This window comes from Protopterus annectens, chromosome 1.part0 (assembly GCF_019279795.1).
Source record: "Protopterus annectens isolate FY-2018-M chromosome 1.part0, PAN1.0, whole genome shotgun sequence".
NCBI classification, from domain to species: Eukaryota; Metazoa; Chordata; order Ceratodontiformes; family Protopteridae; genus Protopterus; species Protopterus annectens.
The window spans coordinates 203,889,877-203,916,800 of NC_056725.1; the positions used below are offsets into that span (position 1 = coordinate 203,889,877).

General features: G+C 39.6%; 1 protein-coding gene across 2 annotated transcripts in view; it reads right to left on the reverse strand.

Moving 5' to 3' along the window:
- The window catches only part of LOC122790142 (glucagon receptor-like), a 2,645,547-nt gene that overhangs the window by 1,977,152 nt on the left and 641,471 nt on the right, over nt 1-26,924 (reverse strand). The gene's annotated exons all lie outside the window — the stretch shown is intronic.

A 26,924-nucleotide genomic window follows, 5' to 3' on the forward strand; every position in this document is an offset into this window, starting at 1 on the left:
ATATTAACAATTCATGAGCCCGATATGTGACATATGTCCTGTACTTTCATATGCAGTGTCTATGGAATGTGTTACGTGTGTGGATGCTGACTGTGATGCATACACTCTGTGTGGACATTTGCATGCACATCCTTATCATGACAGTTTGTTGCACCTATTGCTATGTGTACTACAGCAGTCACTACTCCTGGCAGGGGTATACTAGCATGGGCCATCTATATTTGCCAGTGTATGTTCAATCTGCCCTACACATGTCCCCCTAATCTGCATGATTGCAAGGTCTACTCATGTGCACATCCCTTGGTGTTCACACACTGCCGTCACTATTGCTGTGGGGGTAGGGTTATGTCTGCCATGGTTCCTGAACCTGCCATTCTTAGCATCCTTAGGATCCCTGCTGCAGTGCACTGGTGTGTCATGCTGACACCCCCTCACCCACCTTCAGCCTTTTTGCAGATGCTTGACAAGTAAGGCCTACACATGTGTGTCAGTTTGCAGTGTCCCATACACTGAACACCACATGTTACAGCCTAGTCCCAGCTGACAATGTGGACCACAGTAATATGTTATGCCATAGTGTAACTCTGCAACAGTTGCCATTGTCCTACAGGTATATACACTGGCATTGCACTGTATATGGGTGATGTTTCAAACATGTCCCTACTGTAGGCCATGTCTCCCACCCTTTTCTTACTCCCTGTGGACACATTCTGCAATGACAGGATGTTAGTTATCTTGCAGGTGTCTGACATACCCTTCCAATACCCCATCATGGTCACCACTGTGATGCCATGCATTTAACAGAAACAATGCGTGCACATGTACAGCATGCATTCTGTGTAGGTGTGTTAGACATGTGCATGGAATATACCATAGCCATTACATGCTCGGTGTATTGGCAAGCATCAACATAAAGCATACTCACCAGCTACAGGCTGCTGCCTTGGTGGTATACCGGAGGGACCTACATAAGAGGATGAGAGATGAAAAGTCAGTGGCCACACCTGTGGCATTGCTACAGGGTGGGTCCAGCATTAAAATAAATCAACAGTACATGTCCACAATACTACCACATATGCACATCTGTTTATCAGTATATAGCAACAAACTGTATATATGACATGTCAGATATGCATGATCTTCTTGTACAGATGTGGATGCATATGATGTGCCCTGTGGCCTTACCTGCACGCTCCTCAGCCAGTGTGTGGGTAGCACCCACCTCCACAATGATGTTCAATGGTTGTTGGCTATGCGGACAGGCAGGTGCCACGAGGCTGGCTAGGAGCTCCTCCACACATGTCAGTGGTTGTGGATGGCATGGCCCCCCCTTTGCGAGGTGATCCACCCAGACTGCAGCAGCACACCAATGGACATTGTGAAGCAGGTCAGAGCAGTGATGCCGGACCTACTCATAACTGCGGTTGTGCATTCTGACGTCATTGACCTTGTGGACTAGGTCGTTCCCACAGGGTGCTTCACTCCTGCTGATCATGGGCGGCCCGGCCAAACAAGACAGTGTAGTGCTGAACTGGGTAGTTTACCACAATGTTATTATCAGCAGCTGAGTAAGCTGGAAGCTTTCCATGTGACATCTTGCCTGAAAGACATAAAGATGGATACAGGTGTGAGCAAGTCATGCAGCAAGGTTATCACAGTTCTTAAAACACATCACTGTCACCCCCCACCATATCAGTGACAACAAACTGTACACACAACTCAATATGTATGGCTACAGCTTACCTACCAGTGGGGCAGATATTGTACTGTACCACACTTTGTGCAATGTGTTTGTAGCCATTTTCCCTGTGTGGACACTATCATTGCTTGGCTGTTACAGACTATTCACCTGCATGCCATTGTCAGGGCCACTATGGTTACATATATGCCTGTGGTATGCTTGCTATGTGGTTGCTCCACATCTGACATTCTGTGTTATTGGGGATATCTATGCATACTGTTGGACATGATCCAGGATTGAGTAGACTATTACTACCCACATGTGTTCTATATCAGTGACACAATGGCATGTTTATTTACTACTGGCCATCAGAACCACCTCTCCAAACTCATCTGTCCATGTTACCAGGCCATATCACATGTGGGACCCACCCTGGGGCCTCCTCGTGTACTGGTCCAGCAATACCTTTAGGTGGAACCAACTCAGGGGATGTTGATCCCCCCACCTGGGGTCACAAACAGACATGATCTTGTTGCTCCGAGATCAGGTCCAAGGTCTGTTCCATAACGGGCTCCACAGACACATGTGGGATGTGCTACATCACCTTGAGGTACCCAGTACACATTCACAGGGTCCACATGCTCCACCTGCTCAGCCTCCAGGCCAGGCACCTTTGGGACATGGACTGCTGCTGTGAGAAGCAGTGGGTGGGAGGCTTTTTACCATTGCATCCATATTGAGGCCCATGGGGCATCCACATCACAGACCACACACACCATCCAGGGTGTTTACCCACCACATGTGTCACATACCACCCCTGTATGCTGTCCTCTATATCTGCCAACCCTGATCACCTCCGCAACTATACCTGCCATACTTCCCCATATTCCCATTCCATACCTCACAGACAAGGGCAATGTGGTCCCAACAAGGGGTTCACATGTGACATACCCATCCATGTTGCACACACTGACAGCTGTAGATATCTGTGTGTATTACTATGTGTGCTGTTCCCTCACACATGGCATGCAGCACTGTGGTGGTAATATAGGGGACATTTATTTATATACATATATGTTTGTGTGTGTGTTTGCATATATGTAGACATGTGCATATAGGGATATGTCTATATATGTGTAGATATATATGATGTATATATGTGTTTATATATATGTCTGCACATAGGTATCTGTGTATTTGTGGACATACATATATATATATATATATATATATATATATATATATATATATATGTATGTACACATATGCATACCTATATATGGGGTACATTCAGACATCAGGTCCGCAATCTCACAACACCTTCCTGCATAGCTGCACTGTTATGCCTTGTTACAACACAAACAGGTGCCACATATGGACACAGCTTGACATTAGTGGGGTATATGTAGGGCCAGATTGCAGGTAACCCTATTACACATCTATGGCATTCCTGTATGCTACAATACAGGTTCACCTGAGTATCCTGCAAGTGGTGGGCTGTGGAACCCAAGTGTCCATCATTATGGCATTACTTCCACCACCAGCTATTGGCCACAGTAATATAAATACTTCCCATTACACAAAACTCACTATGATGGCTTACATCTTATCAGTCAGTGCTGCTCTGCACAGTTGATGGGTATGGCCCACTACCCACAGGGACAGACCCTATTGTCCTTAGCAGTTGTTCAGCTGAACATCATTGCAACAAAACCTCATGTCACATATAAATCATTCCACATCATCTATCCCATTATTATGGACCAAGTACTACAGTCAATTACATGCATATATACTTCACATACCTGTTCTGGGAATGATGTCTCTTCTGGAATGTTTGCTGGATTTTTTTTTGTGCGTTTGTTTTTGTCTTTCAATCACTCTTTCTCTCTCTCTCTCTTTCTCTTGGTCTCCCTCCAGTAATTGGATTGAGCTTCTTTGAATATATTGCAGTGTGGATTTTGTAGGTGATGCACATGATCAGGTGATGGCCTCTGCACCAGTCAGTGTCCTCCAATTGCTACCTACATGCAGCATGCTGTGTAGTATTTCCAATTACCACTGACATGGCAACCAGCTACTATAAATCCTTCCATCATGTGGGCGTGGTCCCTTTACCTTTCCTGTATGGTGGAAACCCTTCCTGTGTGTCGGCAGCAGTGTTACAGACAGCAGGTAGCTATACCTCCTACAAGAGTACCTGCACACTCAGGCCAGCTACATATTTGTAGGTGGTTCTAGAGACTGTTCTGCAGACAGATCGTGAGTAGTGTTGTTGTATGCATTGTATAGCACCAGTGCTACAAGGTTTGTGTGTACATACTAGTTTAACTTGGAATGCAGTCTGTCTGCATAGCTCTCAACTGTGGGCCTATCCACTTGATGGCCAGAGGTGTACCTATTATGTTTTGCCTGTCCACCACACAGGTCTTGTGTCAGATATATCACTGGCAGTGTGTGTGTTGAGTGCTATCAGTACATGGCTACAGCCATGTGTGTTTTAACTTCATATTCTTGACTAAGGGAATGTTGCAGACTATCCTGTAACACCAGTGACTTGCTTAGTGTATGACAACAGTATTTCACATATGGGCCTGTGTTCCAGCCTCTGTCCTCCACCTACATACCAGGCTTTGTACATATGACATGCTGTCAGGGATTGTTATGTAGTGGGCTGTGGGTATGTCATGCTGCCATTCCTGCCATAAGTCCACTGCTGTTGTGGCCCTCACAAGTATTGTGTAGTTGGGTCCATATATGTGTGGGCTTCATCTACACATTACATGTGTTCTCTTATGTACTCCAGAGGCCAGTGTATGTAACAATGGTATATGGCCCTGTATTATTCAGTCTCTAGGGGGGATGCACCATAACTAACCTAGGCTGTTACAACATGTGGGGGTATCAGGGGTAAGCTGCCTTAAGGTATCTGGATGTACATTACCATACAATTCACCGTGGGTAAATGCAGGCCTACTGCTTCCTGCCATACAGACTGTTCTGTTTGTCAGTGTGATTGTGATGGTGTCAGTTATGCCTTGTTATGTAACAGATGCATCCCATTGTGTCAAATGAGGCCTTTACCCCCTAGGGATTGTGTATAGAGTGTAGTTAGAGGCTGCTGGACTATACATCTGCATTACTTACTGTTGAGTGAATGTTATCCTGTGGCCCAGTCTGTCTTTACTATTGTACTACTTGAGGCCTCGGCCTAGACAGCAACATGTGTAAACCTTTCCAGACTACTGTATTAATATAACTGTTTCTCAGTTGCATTACTCTGTTTATATGTATGCCAGAGTCTAAACAGCTATATGGCATGGCATATACAACTGTAATAGTACACAAAGCTTTCCCTTGACTCATAGGTCACATTTTTTAACCAACTCAATAGTATGGACAGTTTTCTGAAATTCACGATGGAATACTCTGCTACCTCTATAAATTATTTGGATACAACCGTGTATAAAACAGATAACATGTATCATACAAAGGTTTATAGGAAACCCTGTTACATCTCCTTTTTCCTATCTAGTGACAGTAAGCACGATCCGAAGATTTTTCGCAACATAGTGAAAGGTCAAGCTCTTGGAATATCTCGTTTATGTTCCACGGATGCCACATTTGATGTTGAGCTTAACAGTTTGAAGGCTAGTTTTTTGGATAGAGGCTACCCCTCTGTTGATGTTAGTGATATTTGCACACAAGTACAACGTTTCAGATCTACCAGGGGTAAACCCTATTTTTCAGCTAGAGATCCCAATAGGGCTACTACATCCCATGGCACTCAGCAGCTTCCTCTAGTGCTGCCATTTGGGACTAATACGCAATTTGTTCAACAAGTCATATATGACAATTGGGATGTTCTGTTAATAGATCCTCACATTAGAAACATCGTAGGCAATTGTCCCCAAATATGTATATAGTAATCTTAGGAATTTAAAACAGATACTCTGTTTTCCTAATTTGTGTCACATCAAATATAATGCTACTCCACCATGGCTTTTTGGCACCAGGCATTGTGGTTCTTGTGCCCAATGTGGATACATTGATACTTCTAGATTTTTTAGAAGCCCTAATGACGGTAGGTTATGGGAGTTGAGAAACAGATCTGACTGCAACACCAGAAATGTTATCTATGTTGCTCATTGTGAGATCTGTTTCTCATTCTACATGGGGAAAACCAACAGATCCCTTAGGGAGAGAATACGGGATCATCTGTATGCATATTCTAGAGGGGAGACCTGCAGTGCTATCTCTAAACATATGCTCACTTTTGGTGAGCAGCATAAGTTCTTGTTCCAAGTTTTACACACGGTCACTCACTCTATTAGGGGTGGTGACATTGTCAACTCTACTGAAGAGATTGAAACCAAATGGATTTTCCGTTTGGCAGCCCATAGGGGGGTTGCCCTTAATGAATCCGTGTCATTGAAACCCATTCTCAAGTCTAGACCCCTGAAGTGATTAAACTGCATATTTCACTTCTTATCTTTGTATTAATTGCTAAGTCACATTTAACCTTTATTGAGCATTTGTAGATTTAACATACATTTGCATCTATGAAACAGTTGCTTTACACGCATACACATACAAGCACGCGCATATGCGTGCGCGCACGCACACACATATACATGCACATATTCTTTATTTGACACTTCAATGTGATATTATAGCAATTTTAATTTATTATTTTGCATGTAGCCTATTTTGAATGGCTAGTCATTAATTATTTTATATTTGTCACACAGCTTGTTGTTTTCTATAGGAAGGGACATATTTAGTTCTTTTGCATCAATTGTTAACGTCATACTTAGCTCTTATTGAGCAACTGCATATAGCTTTTAATATTTGCATTTATGATATAGTCGTTTTGTATTTTGCATTTGACAACTTAGTGTGATGGTCAGATTTGTCTATTTTAATCTACTATGTTGTATGCAGTTTATTCTTGAATAGGAAATAATGCATTATTTTCATATTTTTATGCAGCATTTTGTCTTTTAACAGGAAGTGATGTACTAGGTTAAGTCATTAATGGGATGTGATGTATTTTATTTAAATGGACTGTGAGACTTTTTGAAATTTTAACGTCTGATGAAGCGAAAGTTTTTCGCGAAAGCGCTCACGTCCTTCCAATAAAGTTGTGTTTTATTTTTGTATCTTACAACGTTTTCATTTTGGGATATACTGCCTGCTATAACGTTTTCATTTTGGGACATACTGCCTGCTATAACGTTTTCATTTTGGGACATACTGCCTGCTATAAGTTGAATTTTCTACATTGGTTTTCATCTCCGTCAGTCTTGCTGGGTGTGTGTTCTTGATATATATATATATATATATATATATATATATATATATACATATATATATATATATATATATATATATATATATATATATATATATATATATATATATATATGTGTGTGTGTGTGTGTGTGTATCAGTATATATGTGTCTGTGTATATGTATCCTAGGGATGTTGATTGCTTCCACATTGTACATTCCCTATGGTAGCCAGACTGTACTGCATGATATGTTACTGATACCAGCCTGACATCATACAGGTGGGATGGAGTACTGTTAACATCTTGTGCCCATGTTGTGTCAGGTCCTGGTTATGGGATTTGCAACAGGGGGCATTGTATTGCAGGGCAGACATGTTTGGCTGTGTGTGGGGGGATCTATACATACAAGACGTATGTTGTTTGGGCCCTCTCACCCCCATTAATGGTGCATGTGAACATATATGTTTTTGTTATGTTCTATTTTATATCTATAGATATATGTCTGTATATACCTATATAGATATATACTTATGCTTACATATATATATATATATATATATATATATATATATATATATATATATATATATATATATATATATATATATATATATATATACATATAGATGTGGGCATGTATATATTTAGATGTATACATATGCATGTATATATATATATATATATATTTACACACACACACACACACACACACACACATATCTACATGTTTAAATACATTTCCTGTACTGCTGAATGACTGTGCTGGATGATATGTTTGTGAAAACATCAGGGTTATGTATGTCTGACATGGCTTAGTGTTAAATCACTTTGACTGTGGTGTGCAGGGTCCTGGGTTTGAGCCTTGCAGATGCTGTTTATTTTGTTGCTGGGCAGAACAAGGGCTGCTGGATAAAGCATGATTAAGGCACTTTTACGCAGTTGTAAGAGGGTTTGCACAGGTTTGTGCAGAGGTAAGCAGTGCTAACTTCCGGTTACAGTTTCTTATACTCAGCTTCTAAATTGCTTAACCTGTGTAGGCGATGCATACCCCCATGCAAATAAGCTTAAACCTGCTTACTGCTGCTTAAAAGTGCTTACTCCTGCTTAACCCCACGCTAATTTCTTTAAAAGAAAAGAAAAAAGGGTTGATAGGAAAGTGGTGAAAAAGGGGCACAAAGAGGGAAAGACAGTAGGGAAAATAGCTAGGGTTGTGGAGGAGGGTGTAGGGAAGGTCCATAGCTGCCTATTTCTTCTACAGCAACAGTTTTGCATATACACTGCATTTGGAGGTAGATTTGGACACTCAAACCCCTGAGAGAGGGGTGAGGACAAAAATAATATGTTGTGATGCCAATTAAACCAGATTACACATGTCCATTGGACACATGTGCAAAATGGATAGCTATGTATGGGGCAATTTTTTTTTTTTTTTTGGGGGGAACAGATTGTCCTTGTGTTTTTTTTTTTCAGGTGAGAGTGGGATGTTGGGGAGGGATAGTAGGTATATTTGGGAAGGTAAGTTGAGTAGGTTAACAGACAAGATAAACAAGATGCATACAGGGGAAGTATATTACACATTTGGGGGGTAAACACCTTGATGGGGAGGGGTTTTGGGAAATCGGAACCCCATGAGCCCCATAGTGGAAACAGTGGGACTGAGGTACCCATCCTTGGGCAGTCACCACTGCACCTTCACAGCCCCGAAGGTGGCTGTGCTGGGGGCTGAGTCGGAGAGCCAGGCCGACTAGCTAGTCATGACATGTGGCCCTCGAGCTGGTGTAGCAGATCTCCAAACTGCTGATTTAGCTTGCTATGCACTACAACCCGGACCTGGCGATGGGTAACAGGTTCTTGTCCACGCCCGCTCCCAGGGGTGTGAGCCCCATCCCCTGAGGTGGTTCCACCCAAAGGTGGTGCAGGACCAATGGACGAGGAGGTCCCAGGTTAGGCTCCAAATGTGCTGGTGCCCAGTGTCATGGCTAGCTGAGGTGGGTCCGCTGGAACTTGCATTCCCATATGTGCTATGATGTTTATGGTTTATCAACATATGTGGGTTAGTAATAGCAACACATTCTGGGAATAGGTATAACAGCATGCACAGATATACCCATTAACCCAGACACCAGATTTATGGAACAGTTGCATAGCAAACAGAACACATGCATATATGGGGCCACAGTGGTAATAACAACAGCATGCGGGTACATTGATGGCACCATGCCACCAGTGTTGGAGTATTTCAACATAGGACATGAATAGAAACAGATTTAAATAATTATTAAACAATAGGACATATGTCCCAACATGACAGTGAAGTCTTCACACACCAATTGAGGTGGGTATTTAGTGTATTGTTGGAGATATGATGAGGGGGAGAGAAAGATGTCATTTAACTAGTATATTCCTGTAGTTCGCATTACTTTCCTAGTCAGTGATGTTATCTGTACCTTACAAGTATTACTACACTACCCTATTGCCTTAGTTTGGACAGTGATATGGTTGTCAATATCTATATACATGAACTGGTTTTTACCTGCAGTATAAACCTCTTACCTTTTATACCTGTGGAGGAATTGTTTGTTAACACTAACTGGTTCTACACATACTCCCAGACTCCAGGTTGATATTATGCACATACCTGTCCATCTCTTTTTGCACAGACTCTGGCCATGTCTTGACCACATACAGGTGAACCTGGACATATGTAGACTATTGCCCTCTTCAACCTTTGGTGACTTACAACACTCTTATACAGGATCTCCTAGACAGCTATATTATGTAGCACAGTGTGGGTGACAGTGATCAGTGATACCCTATTATTCAGAGCAACTGTAACACTCACAATGCCATACAATATCAGAGTAAACAGTACTAGTACAGGGTATCGAGCTTTTATTTCTAGGCACAGTGTTCGTATCTGATGGACCTGTGGGAGCAATGTTTGTTAGCACTGTTAGAATGTTGCCACACAGATTACCATATTCCACATTAGTATTATGCACTTACATCTCACTCTGTTAGTGTACACACTCTGGTCACAGATTGACAACATGGGGGATGTAGATGGGACATACTTGGCTTATTACTCTCATAACAGTTTGGGGAGTTGCTAGAATGACTGGTTTGTTCTTATAGATGTGTGACAATCAGTTGTATTTCTTGTTTGCAGCCTATACATGTGGGATCATCCCACTGATTTCCCAGGTAGACAAAGTGACAGGCAGCAGATATGGGCCAATATACTGAACATTCTGGACATATCTGTACAGTTATGGCGTATGATTCTGTATGCAAACTATTACCACTCCCAGGATTTTAACCATGGCTGTGTGTGCTAAAAATACAACAGCTCACATCTCAGTTGTGTGTGTTATTTGGATTTTGTTGGCCAACATTTCACTGTTTTCTGTCTGTCTCTCCCAGCTGTACTAGCTGACCTCTGGGGATTACACCAGTCATTTACAGATATTCCTACACATTTTATTGATGTAGTACAGTGTGGGTAACAGTGCTTAATACAACAGTACTATTAAGTAATTGCAAATCTACATTACCATATGATACCAGAGTAAACACATGCAGTCCAGCAGTCAGACCTTCATTGTCAGGCTATTGTGCTTTCATTTACATACACCCTATATGAGACTCTTCCTGCCATATTCTCTGGTTTATGCAGTACTTGCCTTATACAATACAGGTATTATACAGGCAATTGACTTACTAATACAGTTAGATTTTATTTCAAATGGCAGTACATGCAAAAGTATTACTAACCTGCCTCGCATCGCAATCTCTCCAAGTGACAGCCATGGGCCTCCTGGTTCACAGCCCACTCACTTGCCACTGTGAAGGACATAAGAGGAATATTTAGCCATACCTATGCATAATATACATGACCTGGCAATTATTAAACAGGTAGTGGAGTGATACTTATACACTACTGGAACCTCCCCTGTCATCCTAGCCTCTTGGATCCAATGATCGAAGAGATCCCCCTTTTGATGCTTCAGGTCAGCATAATGATGCCTGACCTGCTCACCAGCTTGGGGTATGCCAGCGGCACTGGTGAGGTCATGGGCGAGACAGTCCCAGGCTTCCGCTTTATATTGGGAACCCTGGTACTGGCCCTGCAGCAGTCTCTGCTCATGGTCTTTGACAAGGAGTCCTGCCATGACTCTGGACTCCTGGATGCCACAGCGCTGCACCCAAAAGTGCACTCCATCTCCCATTCCTGACATGGTGTCTGCAAGGGGAAGCTACAACCAGTTATGAGATGTATTCCCACCTGTTGGGTTTAAGTAGAGCTGATTTCCTGCACTTTGCCATGATTGGACAATTTTGAAAAGGCTAAGCTATGGAGAAACCGGCTTACCTAAGGTTGGCATTGTTTAAAGGGGATTACCACTGGGCAAATTGAGTTACACATTGCTTACACCTACTAGGCTGGCCTGTACAATGCTTAGCATTGCTTAATATTTACTTTGCATTATATTTCCTTTTTTTTCATTGGTTTAGTATTCATTATATGTCATACATATGTCTGGTATCCATGATTCATGTGCACGTACACTGTGTGGGGTCCTTGTGTTTAATAGAGGACTTCAACACACTATTACAATTACACCTCACATCTGGACTTACTTCAGTACTCCAGTACACATATTTATGTTATGTAGTAGGTTATAGAACATATGACTGTATACTGATTTCTTTCACATGTTCAGTTTGATTTTACTATGGTGAGTATTTGTTTGGTGATACCTCAATCTTATGTACTGCTATGACGGCTTGGTGGTTAATTACTGTGACTATAGTGTATAGGGTCCTGGGTTCAAGACCTGAAAGGCTGTTTATTTTGTTGCCGGGCAGAACAGTGGCTATTGGGTAGAGTGAGTAAGGCATTTTTAAGCACTTGTAGGTGGGTTTGAGCAGGTTTGCATGAGGGTAAGCAATGCTAAGCTCTGGTTAAATATGCTTACAGAGAGTTAGCTTCAAAATTGTTTAACCTGTGTGTGCATTGCTTATCCCCATGCAAACAGGCTTAAACCCACTTACTAGTGCTTACATATGCTTACTCCTGCTTACTACTGCTTATTAGTGCTTACACTTGCTTACTAGTGTTTACTTCTGCTTACCACTGCACTAATTTAGACAGTAATGTCTAATGGTTCTTGGGAAGATGGGGGATTTGGAAGCAGTATGGAGTTGTCATTCATTACACATTCTACCTTCCATTTGTATCCCTGATTCCTGTGTACATATACTCTACGGGGCACATGTGATTATCTGTAGACTTTGTAACGTTATGACGATGACACCACACATCTGCATTTAATGCAGTACCCCAGTTCACAAATATATGTTATTTAGTAGGTTATACAACTAAAAATATTGGTTATAAAATGATTTGACATTGTAAATGGAATGTGCTGCAGTGGGACTCGAACCGGGAATGATTGCTAATAAGGCAAATGCTGTTGCCCATTGCACTATTGATATACTGCTTAATTTGCATATATCTTGCTTTTTATCCTCTTCTGCCATTTAAGCTGCATTAACCGCAGCTATGCGATGGGCAAACCCACGCACCTATGGTTAAATTTAATTTGTTTCATAAAAAAAAGTATCTTTATATTTTTTTGTGTTAGCTATTGCTCTTGCACAAGTGGGGGGATGTTGCTGGGGGTATGCGTACACCTATGAGTGGTTTTGCTCATTCTGTTAGGGCTTTCTGCTGTTCTTCATTGCAGGGGCATGTATATTCTGAGTGCTCTGCTCTCAGACATGCCCCCTGCACTCTTACACACTCAGTGTAAGATTAGGAGCTTAGGCAGCGTGCCTTCATTAATATGCATGACTTGCTGCCATCCTGCTCCTAAACGGCTGCTTCCGTGCAGGACTTAACTAGTTCTGCATGGAAGAATAATAAATCCAGGGGCATATTTTTGAAGAAAAATGACATCAAGCCAGATGAAAATAAGACAAAACATATGGTTTTATTCAGAAAGGAAGAGTAACTCAAGACTGAGAAATGTATAAAATGTTGGCATATATTGACATATGTGTGAGAGTGTGTGTGTGTGTGTGTGTGTGTGTGTGTGTGTGTGTGTGTGTGTGTGTGTAAAGTTATGTGCTTAACATAACAATCATAACAATGGATATGGATAAATAGGTATATCCTCAACAGCAGGATGAATGCCATCAGTTGTGAGACATCCTACTAAACTCCTTTATACATAATACTGCGTCTATGGACCTTCTTCTCTTTACATCTTGTGTATTGTGCACACAGCAGACAAAAATGGAAAGATATGCTTCTAGACCAAGTGAACAAAAAGAGAAGACAAGATGATGGGCAGGTTTGTTAATGAAGGTAAATCTGCTCATCTAGATATATCTTCATGGAAAAAACATAACTTTCATGGCTTGTATGAGGTGGTCTGCCCCCATCAAGGGAAGGGTTGGTCATGGGGGTAGTTTCCCCAGAGGTGGATTTTTGGAGTGTCTGATCAAGTGGGTAGAAAATGTGTTAATCAATCCCAGAAAGTGGAAAATATTACTGGAAAGCATTTAAGCAACCAAAATCACAAATTGTGGCTGTTTAAAAGACACGATAGTCTGTGTATATTTAGATTATAAAGGAGCTGTTAAATATCTACATAATATGTAACCGATCTATTTTTGCAGTCTAATAAGGTGGTATTATGTGTTGTTTGATTCTCATCTTTGACGACTTTTTTGCTTATGAGTCTAGGTGTCAGGTCACTAAATAGGGGCATTGCTCACGAAGTAGCAGCCTGATTCTTCTTTATTTATTAAATGATCTTAGATTTTAAACCAGGTAAAGACACTGATCTGAAGATCCTTTTTGGGTACAACCTTGATGTTTGTGGTAACACAGAACATAAATGACGAAACATAAAAATTGTCCACAATATAACATATGCATATACACTACACTAGTTTAGAAATCACCCTGAATATTGCAAGCACCATATGCAAATTAAACACAGATAGAACTAGGAGCAGAAAATGCACAAGAACAAAGTTAAAATTATTGACGGACAGAAGAAAAAGTAACACAGAATAGTAGGAAAGAGTTAAATCTAGTTAGTTTTCCAAAGTGAAAGAGAGATGCAGTTGCTAATAGATAAGCAGAATACATGCTGCAATATACATAACAGCTGCATGCATGTAGTTATGCTGATTATGATTACTATGGAAGGGGTTTAACACTATCCTCAATAACAGGAATGAGTTCCAAGCTTATCTTTCTAGGTCATCTCCCTCACGATAATATACTTAGCATTACTACAGCCCCAAAAGAAGACAGAGACCTGTGCCATTAGAGCTCAGGAATTTGTTTAAAGTGTTTAGATTTGTAAAGTAATACTTACTTTTCTCTCTTTTCTTGGTGGGCTCTGCCCCACTCTATTCACCCTCGCTAATGCTTGGGCTCTCTCTGCTCCCCTGACCTGCCCCCTATTCCCTTCTGCCCCCACTACCTCTACATTTATAGTAATCACAGCCACAGCCACAGCTCACCCTCCCATCACCTCCACCAATCACAGCTCCTCAAGTCATGTCACATTATACCACACCAACTTGCTCCACAAAAAATACGCCCAATCACTCTCATTCCCACTAGGCATTATTTACATCACCCACACTACTTCCCCATCCACATATAGTGCAACCCTATAATTCCTATTCAGATCCCCCCCACCTAGAACCAACTTAAACTTTATAACCATGACTATCACACAACTAAGTCTAGTCTGTCTTCTCATAATTCTTTACAACACCACAAGTTATCACTCTAGCAATATCCCTAAACTTAGTAGCACAACACTACATTATGCACTCTCATATACAGACACCACACATTATAATAATATCTGCCCACAATTGTTCAAGAACTACATAACGGACCAATTCAGAACTAAACACATACTCTCTCATTCCTACTCCAGAAAACACAATACTTTCTCACACTCCTCACCAAACTCCAACATCTGTATCACCATTTTAACACCAGGCTCACCATAAGTGGGGATATCCACCCCAACCCAGGCCCAAATCCATCCTGTCCAACACAAACTGCGCCAACACAAATGTCAGAACATAACACCCCCACTATCTTTATCCCTGGGCAAATCAACAACAGCAGCAAAAGCAACCATCTTTTAATGCTAAATATTAACATTAGAAGTATCAAAAATAAAACACCTGTACTCCAAGCCACAATAGCACACTACTCCCCAGACACAGTTGCTTTAACAGAAGCCTGGCTAAATAAAAACATAGCTAACTCAGAAGTTCTCCCTACCGACTGCAATATCACTAGACAAGACAGACCACTTCGTAAAGGGGGTAGAAATGCCTTACTGTACAAGTCCAACTTAACTGTAGATCAATTACCAAACTCCTAACCCTCTCCCAATAATTGGGACATACTCATCTCACAACTTCAACTTCACCCTAAAAGGGTCATCACCACAATTGTGATCTATATTCCACCTGGTAATACACCTGCTAGCCTTGAAGACTTCTTATCCTGGTGTTCTTCCATATACTCACAAGAAACCCTTATTCTGGGGGACTTCAATCTAGATTGGTTCACCTATATATCAGAACCACCAAGTAATCTAATAAATCTCCATGGCCACCAGCAGCTAGTTCAAATTCCAACTAGATGTGATAAAAAATCTGAAAGGGAATCTATCCTTGACTGGGTCCTTATTAACAACCCCACATTGTACCCTCACACAGGCAGTCTCCCAGACACCTTAAGTGACCACAACATAATATACTTTATAGGTAGTAGAACAAGCATATGCAAAACCACTAACTATATATCCACTAGAAGCACAAATAAATTCTCTCCTGAAGTCCTCAACACTTTACTCTTTAACTGTGACTGGACCCCCCCCCTCCCAAAAAAACCCTCCCACTTGACCAGGCTGTAGCATATTTCAGCAAAACATTTCTACAACACCTAGACACTGACGATCCACTGCGCAAAATCAAGGTTAGAACCTCTACAGACTCCTGGCTCAGTAAAGAAACCAAACAAATCCTCAAGTCCAGAGACACTGCCTGGCTTTATTATAAAAAAAAAAACAAAGAAACACAAAGCCTAACTAAGTACCAAGAACTGTGCAACCGTGCAAAGAAATGCATTAGGCTGGACAAAAAATCCTACTACACAACATTACAAACTAAATACCAACACAACTCCCCAAAATTTTGGAAAAATGTAAACCAGCTATTAAAAAACACCCAAAAGGCTACCCCCAACCACCCCTGACACTAAAATTCCCATCGAAACACAATTCAACTCCCACTTTGTGAACTCAATTCTATCCTTAGTATCACAGGACAGTTTCTTCCTCACTATCCCCCCAACACAAATAACACTAATACAAGCTTTACCCTCAAAACAGTTTCCACCATTTCAATCAAAAGCATGCTCTCCAAATTAAAAACCTCATCAACAGCAGCCGACCTACTCCCCAGTTATTTCTTGAAACTCACAACAGATGCTATTGCTATCCCAGTCTCCACTCTCATAAACAGGTCAGTTGTTGAAAACTATGTGCCCAAACTCTGGAAAATATCCTATGTTACACCCATACATAAAGGTGGGACCTCCACTGAACTTAATAACTACAGACCCATTGCTTTACTCTCCCCCTGGCCAAAATCCTAGAAAAATGCATCCATACCCAGATGCTAAACTATTTCCTAGACAGCAACATACTGTCACCTACTCAGCATGGTTTCAGACCTGTCCATAGTACCACTACAGCCCTCCTCTGCTTCACAGACACAGTAAACCATCTAAAAAATGAAGGCCTACAGGTGTCAACTCTTTTTTTGGATATGTCCAAAGCATTTGACACAGTTTCACACCAAATCCTGCTAAACAAACTAAACCAATATCAACTATCAAATTCCACTCTTACCTGGTTCCAAAGCTACTTAACTGACAGGTACCAAGCTGTGAAATGGAAAACTTCTCTCTCTACTCAGCTGCCCATAACTATAGGAGTCCCACAAGGTTCTATCTTAGGACCACTACTATTCACAGTCTTCACAAATGACCTCCATACCGCCACACAGCATGCATCTATCATTCAGTATGCAGATCACACTACCTTAATCTGTGCTGCACAAAACATTTCCACCCTCCTGCAAACAACTCAACTAACATTCTCTGATATTGAAAACTACCTTACCAAAGCCCAACTTATCCTCAATCCAAAGAAAACTCAGCTTATGATTATAACCAGTTCGAACAAAAACACTGATAACAGTCAATTCACTATCTACTCCACAAATGCTACTCCAATCGCTCTAGTGGCACAGGCTAAGCTATTGGGAATAACCATAGACTCCAACCTAAAATTTGATAGTCATTTCAACTTAACTATTAAAAAAGTGCATGTCAGACTGGGATCACTCTACCGTATCAAACAATTTCTTACCAACAACACAAGATCGCCATTGCTCGCTCCCAACTTCTATCTACCCTACTCCATGCATCTCCCATTCTGACTAATCTCAACAAAACTGAACTAAGCAAAATGGAAACCTGCTATAACAGAAGTGCTGCTTTGCTGCAAATTGCTCATATAGAACTCATCACTGTACTGCTTTGAGACAGCTCCACTGGCTTGTACTGCCCAACCTCCTAACCTACAATCAGCTCTGCCTCTGTTATTCAATCTATTACCTTCCCAATAAGTGTCCTGCCTTCAAAAACGTAGTACAACATCATTCAGCCAAAAGGCCTCTTAGATCATCAAGCAAACTACTACTAGAAGTTACCAACAGCTATAATAGCTTTGGAGATGCGCTATATAGTAGTTCAGTGGCTAAAAAAATGGAACTCTGTCCCCACTAGCATTCAAAACACATCATCCAAAGCCTCCTTTAAAGACCTCTTCAGACAGCATCTCAAGCAAAGTTGGCAATGCCATGATTGCTCCCCAGGCTAGTGAAACCGGATAAGTTATACATACTAAATCTAGAGTACTTGATAATAGTTTTCAATCTTACTCACAAACACCAGCTAATCTACAATGTATGTACTTTACCTGTGTACTATGTACTATGTACTATGTATGTATTCTACCTATGTTCCAAATTTCAGCTGTACACTACAAATCTATTAATTACCTTTATTTTTAAATTAATATTTTTTTGTTTGTTCATGACATGACACCTCTCAGTAAGATTGCTGGGGGATCCCAAACACCTCTTGCAAAAAACTTTCTTTGGGATGGACATTGGCTCTAAGATGAAGCCCCCAATCTGCTTTAATATCTATGAGATTTTTTTCCTAATCGGAGATCATCTAGGGTGATCAAGTGGAATCTATTCTCTCTTCAGCACTGACATCAGACACAGGTAACTTCATGGGGTGTCAAAATGCTTTCATGTGAGCTTTTTTGCTATGTCAGAGGAGACTGGCCCAAAGAAAACAAAGAAATGCACTTATGGTGAAATACCATGGACATACTCCCTGAATGCATTTGGGGTTCTCTCTCCTGCTGCTGACTAAAAGGGTGAGCCATGTGCTCATGATAAGTATGAGCTTTTCTCTGGGTGGAGAGCATCACCAATGTTGAAAAATACAGATATTGTGCAATGCCAGGGTGAACATTGGTGCCAGGGTGGACATTGGTGCCAACACTCTACATCACGAGAGGGAAGCAGTGCCAGTGACTGAGAGACTGCTACCAGTGGGACTGGCATGGGCAGTTAAAAAGCCAGCCCCAAGCAGAGCCATGATGCATCGACTCCCACTACAAACTCACTGTCACTTTCAGTGCAAATACAAAAGACATTAACACTAATGACGTATTGAACAGCTGAGCCATTAATGTCAAAAACTACAGTCTTGATGTTAGCAATGGGGACAGCACTGTCTCTAGTTAACAGTATAGACTATTTGGGTTGATGCTAGCCTTCTCAGAACTGGATTGGAATATAATGCTGTAGGACCTAACAAAGAAAATAAAGAACAGGCCGTAATCTGCCATGCTTGGAGGACAGGATAATGCCACAGAAAATGTTTAATAATTCTGTAAAACATCTTCTACAGACATATTTTAATCAAATTCAGGAGCTAACAAAGGAGATGTTCCTAAAGTAGGTTTAGATGCAAGAATATGAGAAATTACTTTGCTCCTAATGAAGTAAGACTGGGAGATTTGGTGGCTTAACTGTTGATTTACGACTCATCATTTTGAAACTCATAGTCAGTTTAACCTTTTCACACCTTAGCATTTTAGGTTTCTAACCTGGACAGCAAGATTTCTGCTTTTCAGCCTTTTGTTTGTTTTCTATTCTGTGATTTAGGACAGTCAAAAATAATGGTTATAGTGGTTGGCTTCCAGGTCATGGATGAAGTTATCAACTCCAAAGTTTATTTGCCTACTTCACCTGTGAGTGACTTATAAGGCAGAAAAAATTGTCTTGTTCTCCTGGTCACAAAGAGGTTTTATGGTGAAAGATTGGCATAAATTGCAATTAATAATACTCAGCTCTTCATCCACACAAAAAGACATTGTTCATATTCATCCTCTAATAGGATTTAAATTTCTAAAAGAAGTATCCATTTTTAAATCAGTACAAAGAATGCAGTTATACAACCATGTCAATCAGAAAAACACAGCAGTAATTCAGTGTCAAAAAGTCTATAATAGTAGTAAGAAGTTCTTTTTAATTACTGGTAGCAGAACACAAACCAAACCAAAACAAAGGAAAAAAAAAACGCAGGTCTGCAGAGACTCCAACTGTAAGCTCCTGGATCAACCAAATGTACTTTGAAACAAAACAAAGTAGTCCAAAAACATTTTATGATGAGCACTTTCATTTTATTAGTAAAAACTTTTTCAGATAAGTTCATCAATGTTTTAAAGCTGTTTATATTACCTGGCCTTGTCACATAACTTGGTTTACGCTCTGCTACCAATTGTTAGTTTGTGACTTTCCGTATGGCTGCAGGAGGACTGGCTGGCTCCCAATCTTTGTTTCCTGATACAGATATCAGTGATATTCCCAATTTACAATGTTCTGTTGGGAATCTTACTCTACTTACTCAAGAGCTATCCCAGGGAATAGAAGAAATTGCATATAACAAGACTGTTCCCAGTCTGGGAGGGGGGTGTGACACAGCAGCCAGTTCCACACTGAGAGAATTTATAAGCACGTTGAATATGGTTACAACTAATGGTAATGGTAACAACTCTAATTTTACCATTAATGGTGAATTTCCTGCAAGTCGCAGTTATCCCGTTTTACAAGAATGGCTTAATGGTGATTTTCATTTGGGTGATACACAGCAATACAGCACAAATATTGTACAGTGTCTGGGTGAATTAAATTACAAGTTGCCTAAGACTGAAAAATTACAACTGGACAATGCATTTTTCTTTCAATGCATGACAGCAAATAGAGTATCAAAAGGCCTACGTATGTGGTGGTACCCAACAGGGCTTATAAATGATTCTCTACTTCGCCATGAGTTACAGCAGATGTTTGATCATCATGGATGTGAGAACATGTAACTACTCATAAAATCCAGTATAAAGCTCATAGAGGAACTCAATGTTGATGTTAATTCTCTAGATAATACCATCACCGATGACTTACCGTTTGATGTACATAAGTATGAATATGGGAGAATTTTTTCCAGCACTGATGAACAAATCTGGATTATAAAGGGCAGAAAACTGAAAAGCTGGAGTGAGACAAAATAGATTATTTGAATGGTAAAGCTTAGTTCATTCCACCAAACTTACAAACTTGGGGTAACAAATTCAACTATAACCAGATATCCAAACCTGGACAAAATTACACTGTAGAATTCAATAATGCCAGCGAAAATCATGTCAGTGAACAAAATAAAACCAATGACACTTGTAACAGCATCAGTCACCCGTTAGAATATTCCCCACTGAGATAATGAAAAATAATAAGAACAAACAGAACAATGGCCCATGGGAATCACACTCTTTTTTCCCAGGTTCCCCAGAGAGGGCACTCTTGGTGGAGGAATCGAGGACACAGGAGCCTCAACTGGAACTAACACAAGGTATTGTTGTTAACTATACTGAACCTGAAAAATGCACAATCATTACAAACTCCAAGGGGAGACTTTAACACTTGTAAATTTTCCACATATGTAGCAAATGATGATTGTGGTAATCTCTTTGCAAGGGGTATGACATTACGCCCAGTAAGCAAGATAATTTAGCTTATGTCCTCATGGAACTTAAACAGTTTGTTAGAAAGTTAAATTTGAGCATCATGTTCAGCAGTGTGTCTTGTGTGCTGAATGCCTTGATAGTATACAGCACATATAATCCACCTACCCAACCCTCATTGTTGTTATTTTAAAAAACATGTGAGCTAGACTTGCATGATACACTGAGCAAGAAACCTAGTGTTATGGACAATTTAAGTCAGAGAGAAAGAGAGAGAGAGAAGGAATTATTGAACAAACTCAAAATAAATGACTTCAGAATAATGACACCCAAAAAGGGAGGGTGGGGGATTGTTTTTATGGAGAAATATGATTACAATACAAAAATGCTTGAAATATTAAATGATGCATGTTATTCACAAGTTTCCCTCAATGAGATAAATACAGCTTATAGAAAAATCAGAAATGACATTAATGACATGTTTATACAACAACAAGTCAAGATTAATGAATTTAATTTCTTTCTTTAACTTCCCCAGTGGTCCCAGTAATTTTTGGGGTTCCCAAAATTGATCTACTCCAGATTGTCAAACTGCCAGAACATCAAACCACATATGGCTGAGACCATATGCACGGAACTTCAGAACATCAAAACCTAAATTAAAAAAACAACAACTTTCTTTTAACTTTTTTGTTACAGCAGGGGGGCTATGCCCCCCGCACCTCCACACCCCTACTACTTAAATATACCATCTCCAAAATCACACTTACATTGAAGTGAATGGGAATTTTTCCCAATGGTGATCTCCAAGCAAATGGTTTGACGTTCTAAAAAAAACAATGTTTTCATCTTGGTGATCCATGGTTCAACATTCTGGCCATTTGACAATCTGAAGGGGATCCCCCGAAATACATAACAGCATGAAACCCTCCCCCAACCATCAGACTTATAGTGGATGCTACATTCTCAGTAACACACTCCAGTGGTCCCAGTAATTTATGGGGTTCCCAAAATTGGTCTACTTCAGATTGTCGAACTGCCAGAACATCATACCACATATGGCTGAGACCATATGCATGAAACCTCAGAACATCAAAACCTAAATTAAAAAAACAACTTTCTTTTAACTTTTTTGTTGCAGCAGGGGGGCTAAGCCTGCCGCACCTCCACACCCTCTACTACATAAATATACCATTTCCAAGATCACACTTACATTGAAGTGAATGTGAATTTTTCCCAATGGCGATCTCCATGCAAATGGTTTGATGTTCTAAAAAAACAATGTTTTCATCTCAATGATCCATGGTTCAACATTCTGGCCATTTGACAATCTGAAGAGGAGCCCCCAAAATACATAACAGTATGAACACCCCCCCCACCACCATGAGACTTATAGTGGACACTACGGTCTCAATAACACACTCCTGTGCTAAGTTTTTATATATTAAATTAAAAGCATTGATGGCAAATGAGTGTCACATTTGCAAGGATTCCTGGGATTTTCTAGGTAAAATTAATAAAATGATATTTAACAGAAGCCACACATTTTTAACAATTGATGTGAAGGATTTATACATGATATAGGATTAGAATGGTTTGTGGAATTTCTGTTTGACAAAGGAATCCCAAGGAGAAGTTAATATCTATCTTCTTAGAAACTGTACTGAAATTTTTTTTTTATGCTCAGTGGTGAATACTACCTACAACATATGGGGGTGGTAATGGGTTCTGCATATGGTGGACTGTTTGTAAATATATGCATGACTCAATGGGAGAAAAAAATGCCTTTTTCATTCTGTATACTTTAAGTCATGCAAGCTCTACACACATTTTTTGGATGATGTTTTTATTCCTTGGGGTGACACAACAGAGAAAAGTTTAGAGTTCTTTGACTTTATCAACATGAGCAAACATTTCCTGAGCTTTACATGTGAGAATATTGACATCAAGATCTCATACTTGGACATCTGGCTCACAAAAGACACTACAAGTGCAAATTTTACTTCTAAAATATACAGAAAACCCACACATTCCAATGCATACTTACATTATAGAAGTTCACACCCTCACACACAGAAACAGGCAGTTGTAAAGGGGCAAGTTTGTGAGGACTGCCTGCATGACACCCTCGTTTGAAGAATTTTTAGATGAATACATAAAGATTAAAATATGTTTTTGGCCAGGGAATACCCCAATGGGTTTACTGATAATTTAATGAATGAAGTTTTCAACAAGAGAGAAAATAAATTCTATGTCCCATTATTGGATACTGGGGGGAAATAATACATTTAGACACATGTGTAGATAAACAAATAAGTAATGGTAGTGAGAATAAATGCCAATGGACTTACACAGGGGAGAAATGAGAGTAATGTCTCTAAAACCTAAGAAATTAGCTTAAAAATGCAAAATCAGTATCGGAAGCTGAAACATATTAATAAGCAATGCAGTTTACTCACAAATCCTAATATTAGCACAGAACAATTGTAGTAGCCTGGGGCTGTTTCTCTGATGCACTAACTCTGCAGTGTGCCATAACAGATTTACAGAAGAAAGTCCCCAGGCAGAGCATTATGGGTAACATGAGGGGTTCAGTATCCTATGAAGGTTGTAGATAACAAGTAATGGCATTAGTCCTTGCTGTTCTTCTGTTTGCTAATGAGGACAGACCTTCTATTTCCAGATGTAACACACAGCTGTTCAGTATTTTGGGTATTTTGGTCTCAAGGACTTTGTCAGAAATAAAATGCATTACCATCAGTCCACATTTAAATACATACTAATTAAGAACACATGACCTGTTAATTAAATTCTAATTACATTTAAGAAATAAGTGCGAGAGTAAAACAAGTGGGCCACTAGAAACTTTTAAAATTTCTTTTGAAATCTAAAATAAAAAAACATCACTTTCATATAAAGAATTTTCCATATATAAACTACGTAAATAAACTCCATAAATGAAAATCCAATAAGAATTTAAAAATACATAAAGTTAAATAACTAAATAGAAAATTGGTATAAATTCGTAAAATACATTATACTAATATAATTAATAGTACTGGGCAAAATAGTTATAATTCAGCAGATCATAGTTTCAAAATTGGAAGGATACTGACACAATCATTTATACCAGTAAATTCATTAGCATTAAGCTTTAATTGCCAAAACAATTCACAATTTGCTAAGTTAAGTCCCCCCAGGGTTAACAGGGATCTTTTCCAAAATTCCAAATTCAACTGTCTTAAAATTATTACACTCTTGTGAATGTCTAAATAATCAAACCTTCAAATAAAATAATGCTATAGCCAGAGTCAAAGGAACTTCCCAAACAACATGTAAGATATAAAAAAAGAACATTTATTTTAGTGCATTCACCCTCACACAAAAAGGAGTTCATCTTTATGTAGGGAAAACTGAACACAGCCTTTGTAAAATAATATACAAACACTGTTACGATATTTCTAAGCAAAATGAAAATAATGCATTTTTAAGCACTCATTTACTTGTCTGTCATTTTCAAAGTTTAAATTTCCAGTTTTGAATCAAGTCATTTTGAACCCCTGAGGTAGGGATGTTAAAACAGCGTTAAAGATTTAAGAACTTAGATGGCAACTTAAGCTACATGCCATGCATTATCCAGGAATTGATGATTATGCATCTATTCTACCTGTTTTGAAGTTGAGAACAGCTAAACTACAATAAAGATTCACCTAAAGCGTGATTTTAAAGTTCATTAATTTTTTAAAATTTGTATAATTTTTTGTATTGATTTTAGTGTTGGTCAAATTTTGATGTAATCGGTCATTGTATTAAAATTGTATTTTATGTCTTTAAATCTTACAAGCAGTTATTCAATTAGTTACATTCCAAATTATATCAATTACAGTGTGTGGTATTATGGGTGTGTTGCTGTGAGGTATTGCCAGCCATGCCAGGAGAAGTAGGGCAGTGAATGTGTAACATATGCCAGTATAGCTAGCTGGAATTTTGTAAAGAATTATATGTCATTCATATATCAAACTGAATTGTACAGATGCTTGTGTTGAAAAATGTATTTGTAAAGCTGCTTGTGTTAAAAATGTACCAAAAGTGTGCCCTGCTGGGCAGAAAAAGAAATATGCATGCATTATTGTAATTGTTCACATGCATACGTTTTAACAGATAATACTGGAAGAGAAGAGGTTAATCACAAACCTTGAAAATAGTTTGAAATTAAATTACCTGGTTTAAGCCATAAAGATTGTATCCTACAGTTCTCAGTGCAGCCCAAGAACTGCAGCAGATCTTAGCAAGGCTATGCGTGTGTGTATTATTGACACATGTGCGAAATCCTGACAACTTCTAGCCAAGATGGGATGCATAAGAACCAGATGTCAGATGACCAGATGTATGTGAAGTCATTCTGTAATCTAGGACAAAAATAATGTTTAATACTAGGTGAAACTGAAGTCTCAGAGCAGTCTTTTTTTGTAACCTCACAAGGAAGTACCCCTCCCCTACTTCATCTTGCCATCTTTAGATCAGTCAGGAAAATATAGTGAGATTAGTTAAGTATTGTTTTTCAGTAACTGTGTGAACCTGGTCCACCTGTGCTATTTTTAATATTTCATGTGTCTGAAACTCTGGGGATTATTGTAAATAGATATTTGGTATGTTCATCTGCTTTTATTATTTGTTATTAAATATCTTTAAACTTTTCATTGTGGCTGGTCCTTTAGAGAATATTTTAACCTTTGAGAGTACTTACATCTATTGGTGACACTGTGGCCACTCCTGAAAGCCTGGCTGTTTGGTCAAAATTACCATTTGTTTTAATGTTAATTTCACTCAGTACTCTTGCAAGAGCCTTAGAGTACCTGGCTTTGGAGTGTCTGTTGGTGGTGTACCTACCTTAGACTGGGTATAAGACAGCATAGCTAGTAAGTTTGTGCCAATTTTTTCCAGGTGTGTGTGTGTGTGTGTGTGTGTGTTTGTGTGTGAAAATCAAATATCAAAGAATGTGTCTGTCAGCTGCTTGGTGCAGGGACTCAAAAGACTCGTTTCATGGAGAGGGTGCTGGAGGACTTGGCTTGGACACTGGGTTGAGGACTCAACCCTACAACTGTGCCAGTGGGGAGTCTTAATGGGGACTTGGAGGGAGACAGATAGAGAAATCCAGACTCCAAACTGAGTGTGTTCCCTGTGTGCTCTTAAGGGAAATTGTATTTGATGCAAAGAGCTGCATCTGGAAATACTGTGTGTATCCATTTTTCTTCCAAGTGAACGTCCCTCTCCAGCACCAGTGATGAGGATTCAGGCACTAAATGTCATGAGAGGGTTCGTTTGTGGCTTCTGTGAGAGATATAGTAAGCTTGGATTTAGTTTACCCATGCAGAAGGTTTTTAAAATGTACAGCTTTATTGTTTTCAAATTTAGAGTTTTTAAATTGTCCATAGTTTAAGAAATTGTATTTGTCATAATGAATTAAGGAAAGCACTTTTCAGTTGTACTTATAATAGCAGTCTCCATCAAATAATAACATTTAACATCATGTCTATTAATGTCAATGGGTTAAACAACTCCATGAAAATAAGTAGTGTTAACAAATATTGAATGCTATATAAAGCAGATTTTGCATTCATTCAGAAATCTCACTTAGCAACAGAAAATCTAAACAAATTAACTTTTAGGGACTATAAGATTTTGGTAAGTTCAAACTATAACCACAAGAGAAGAGGTGTCCTAATTTTA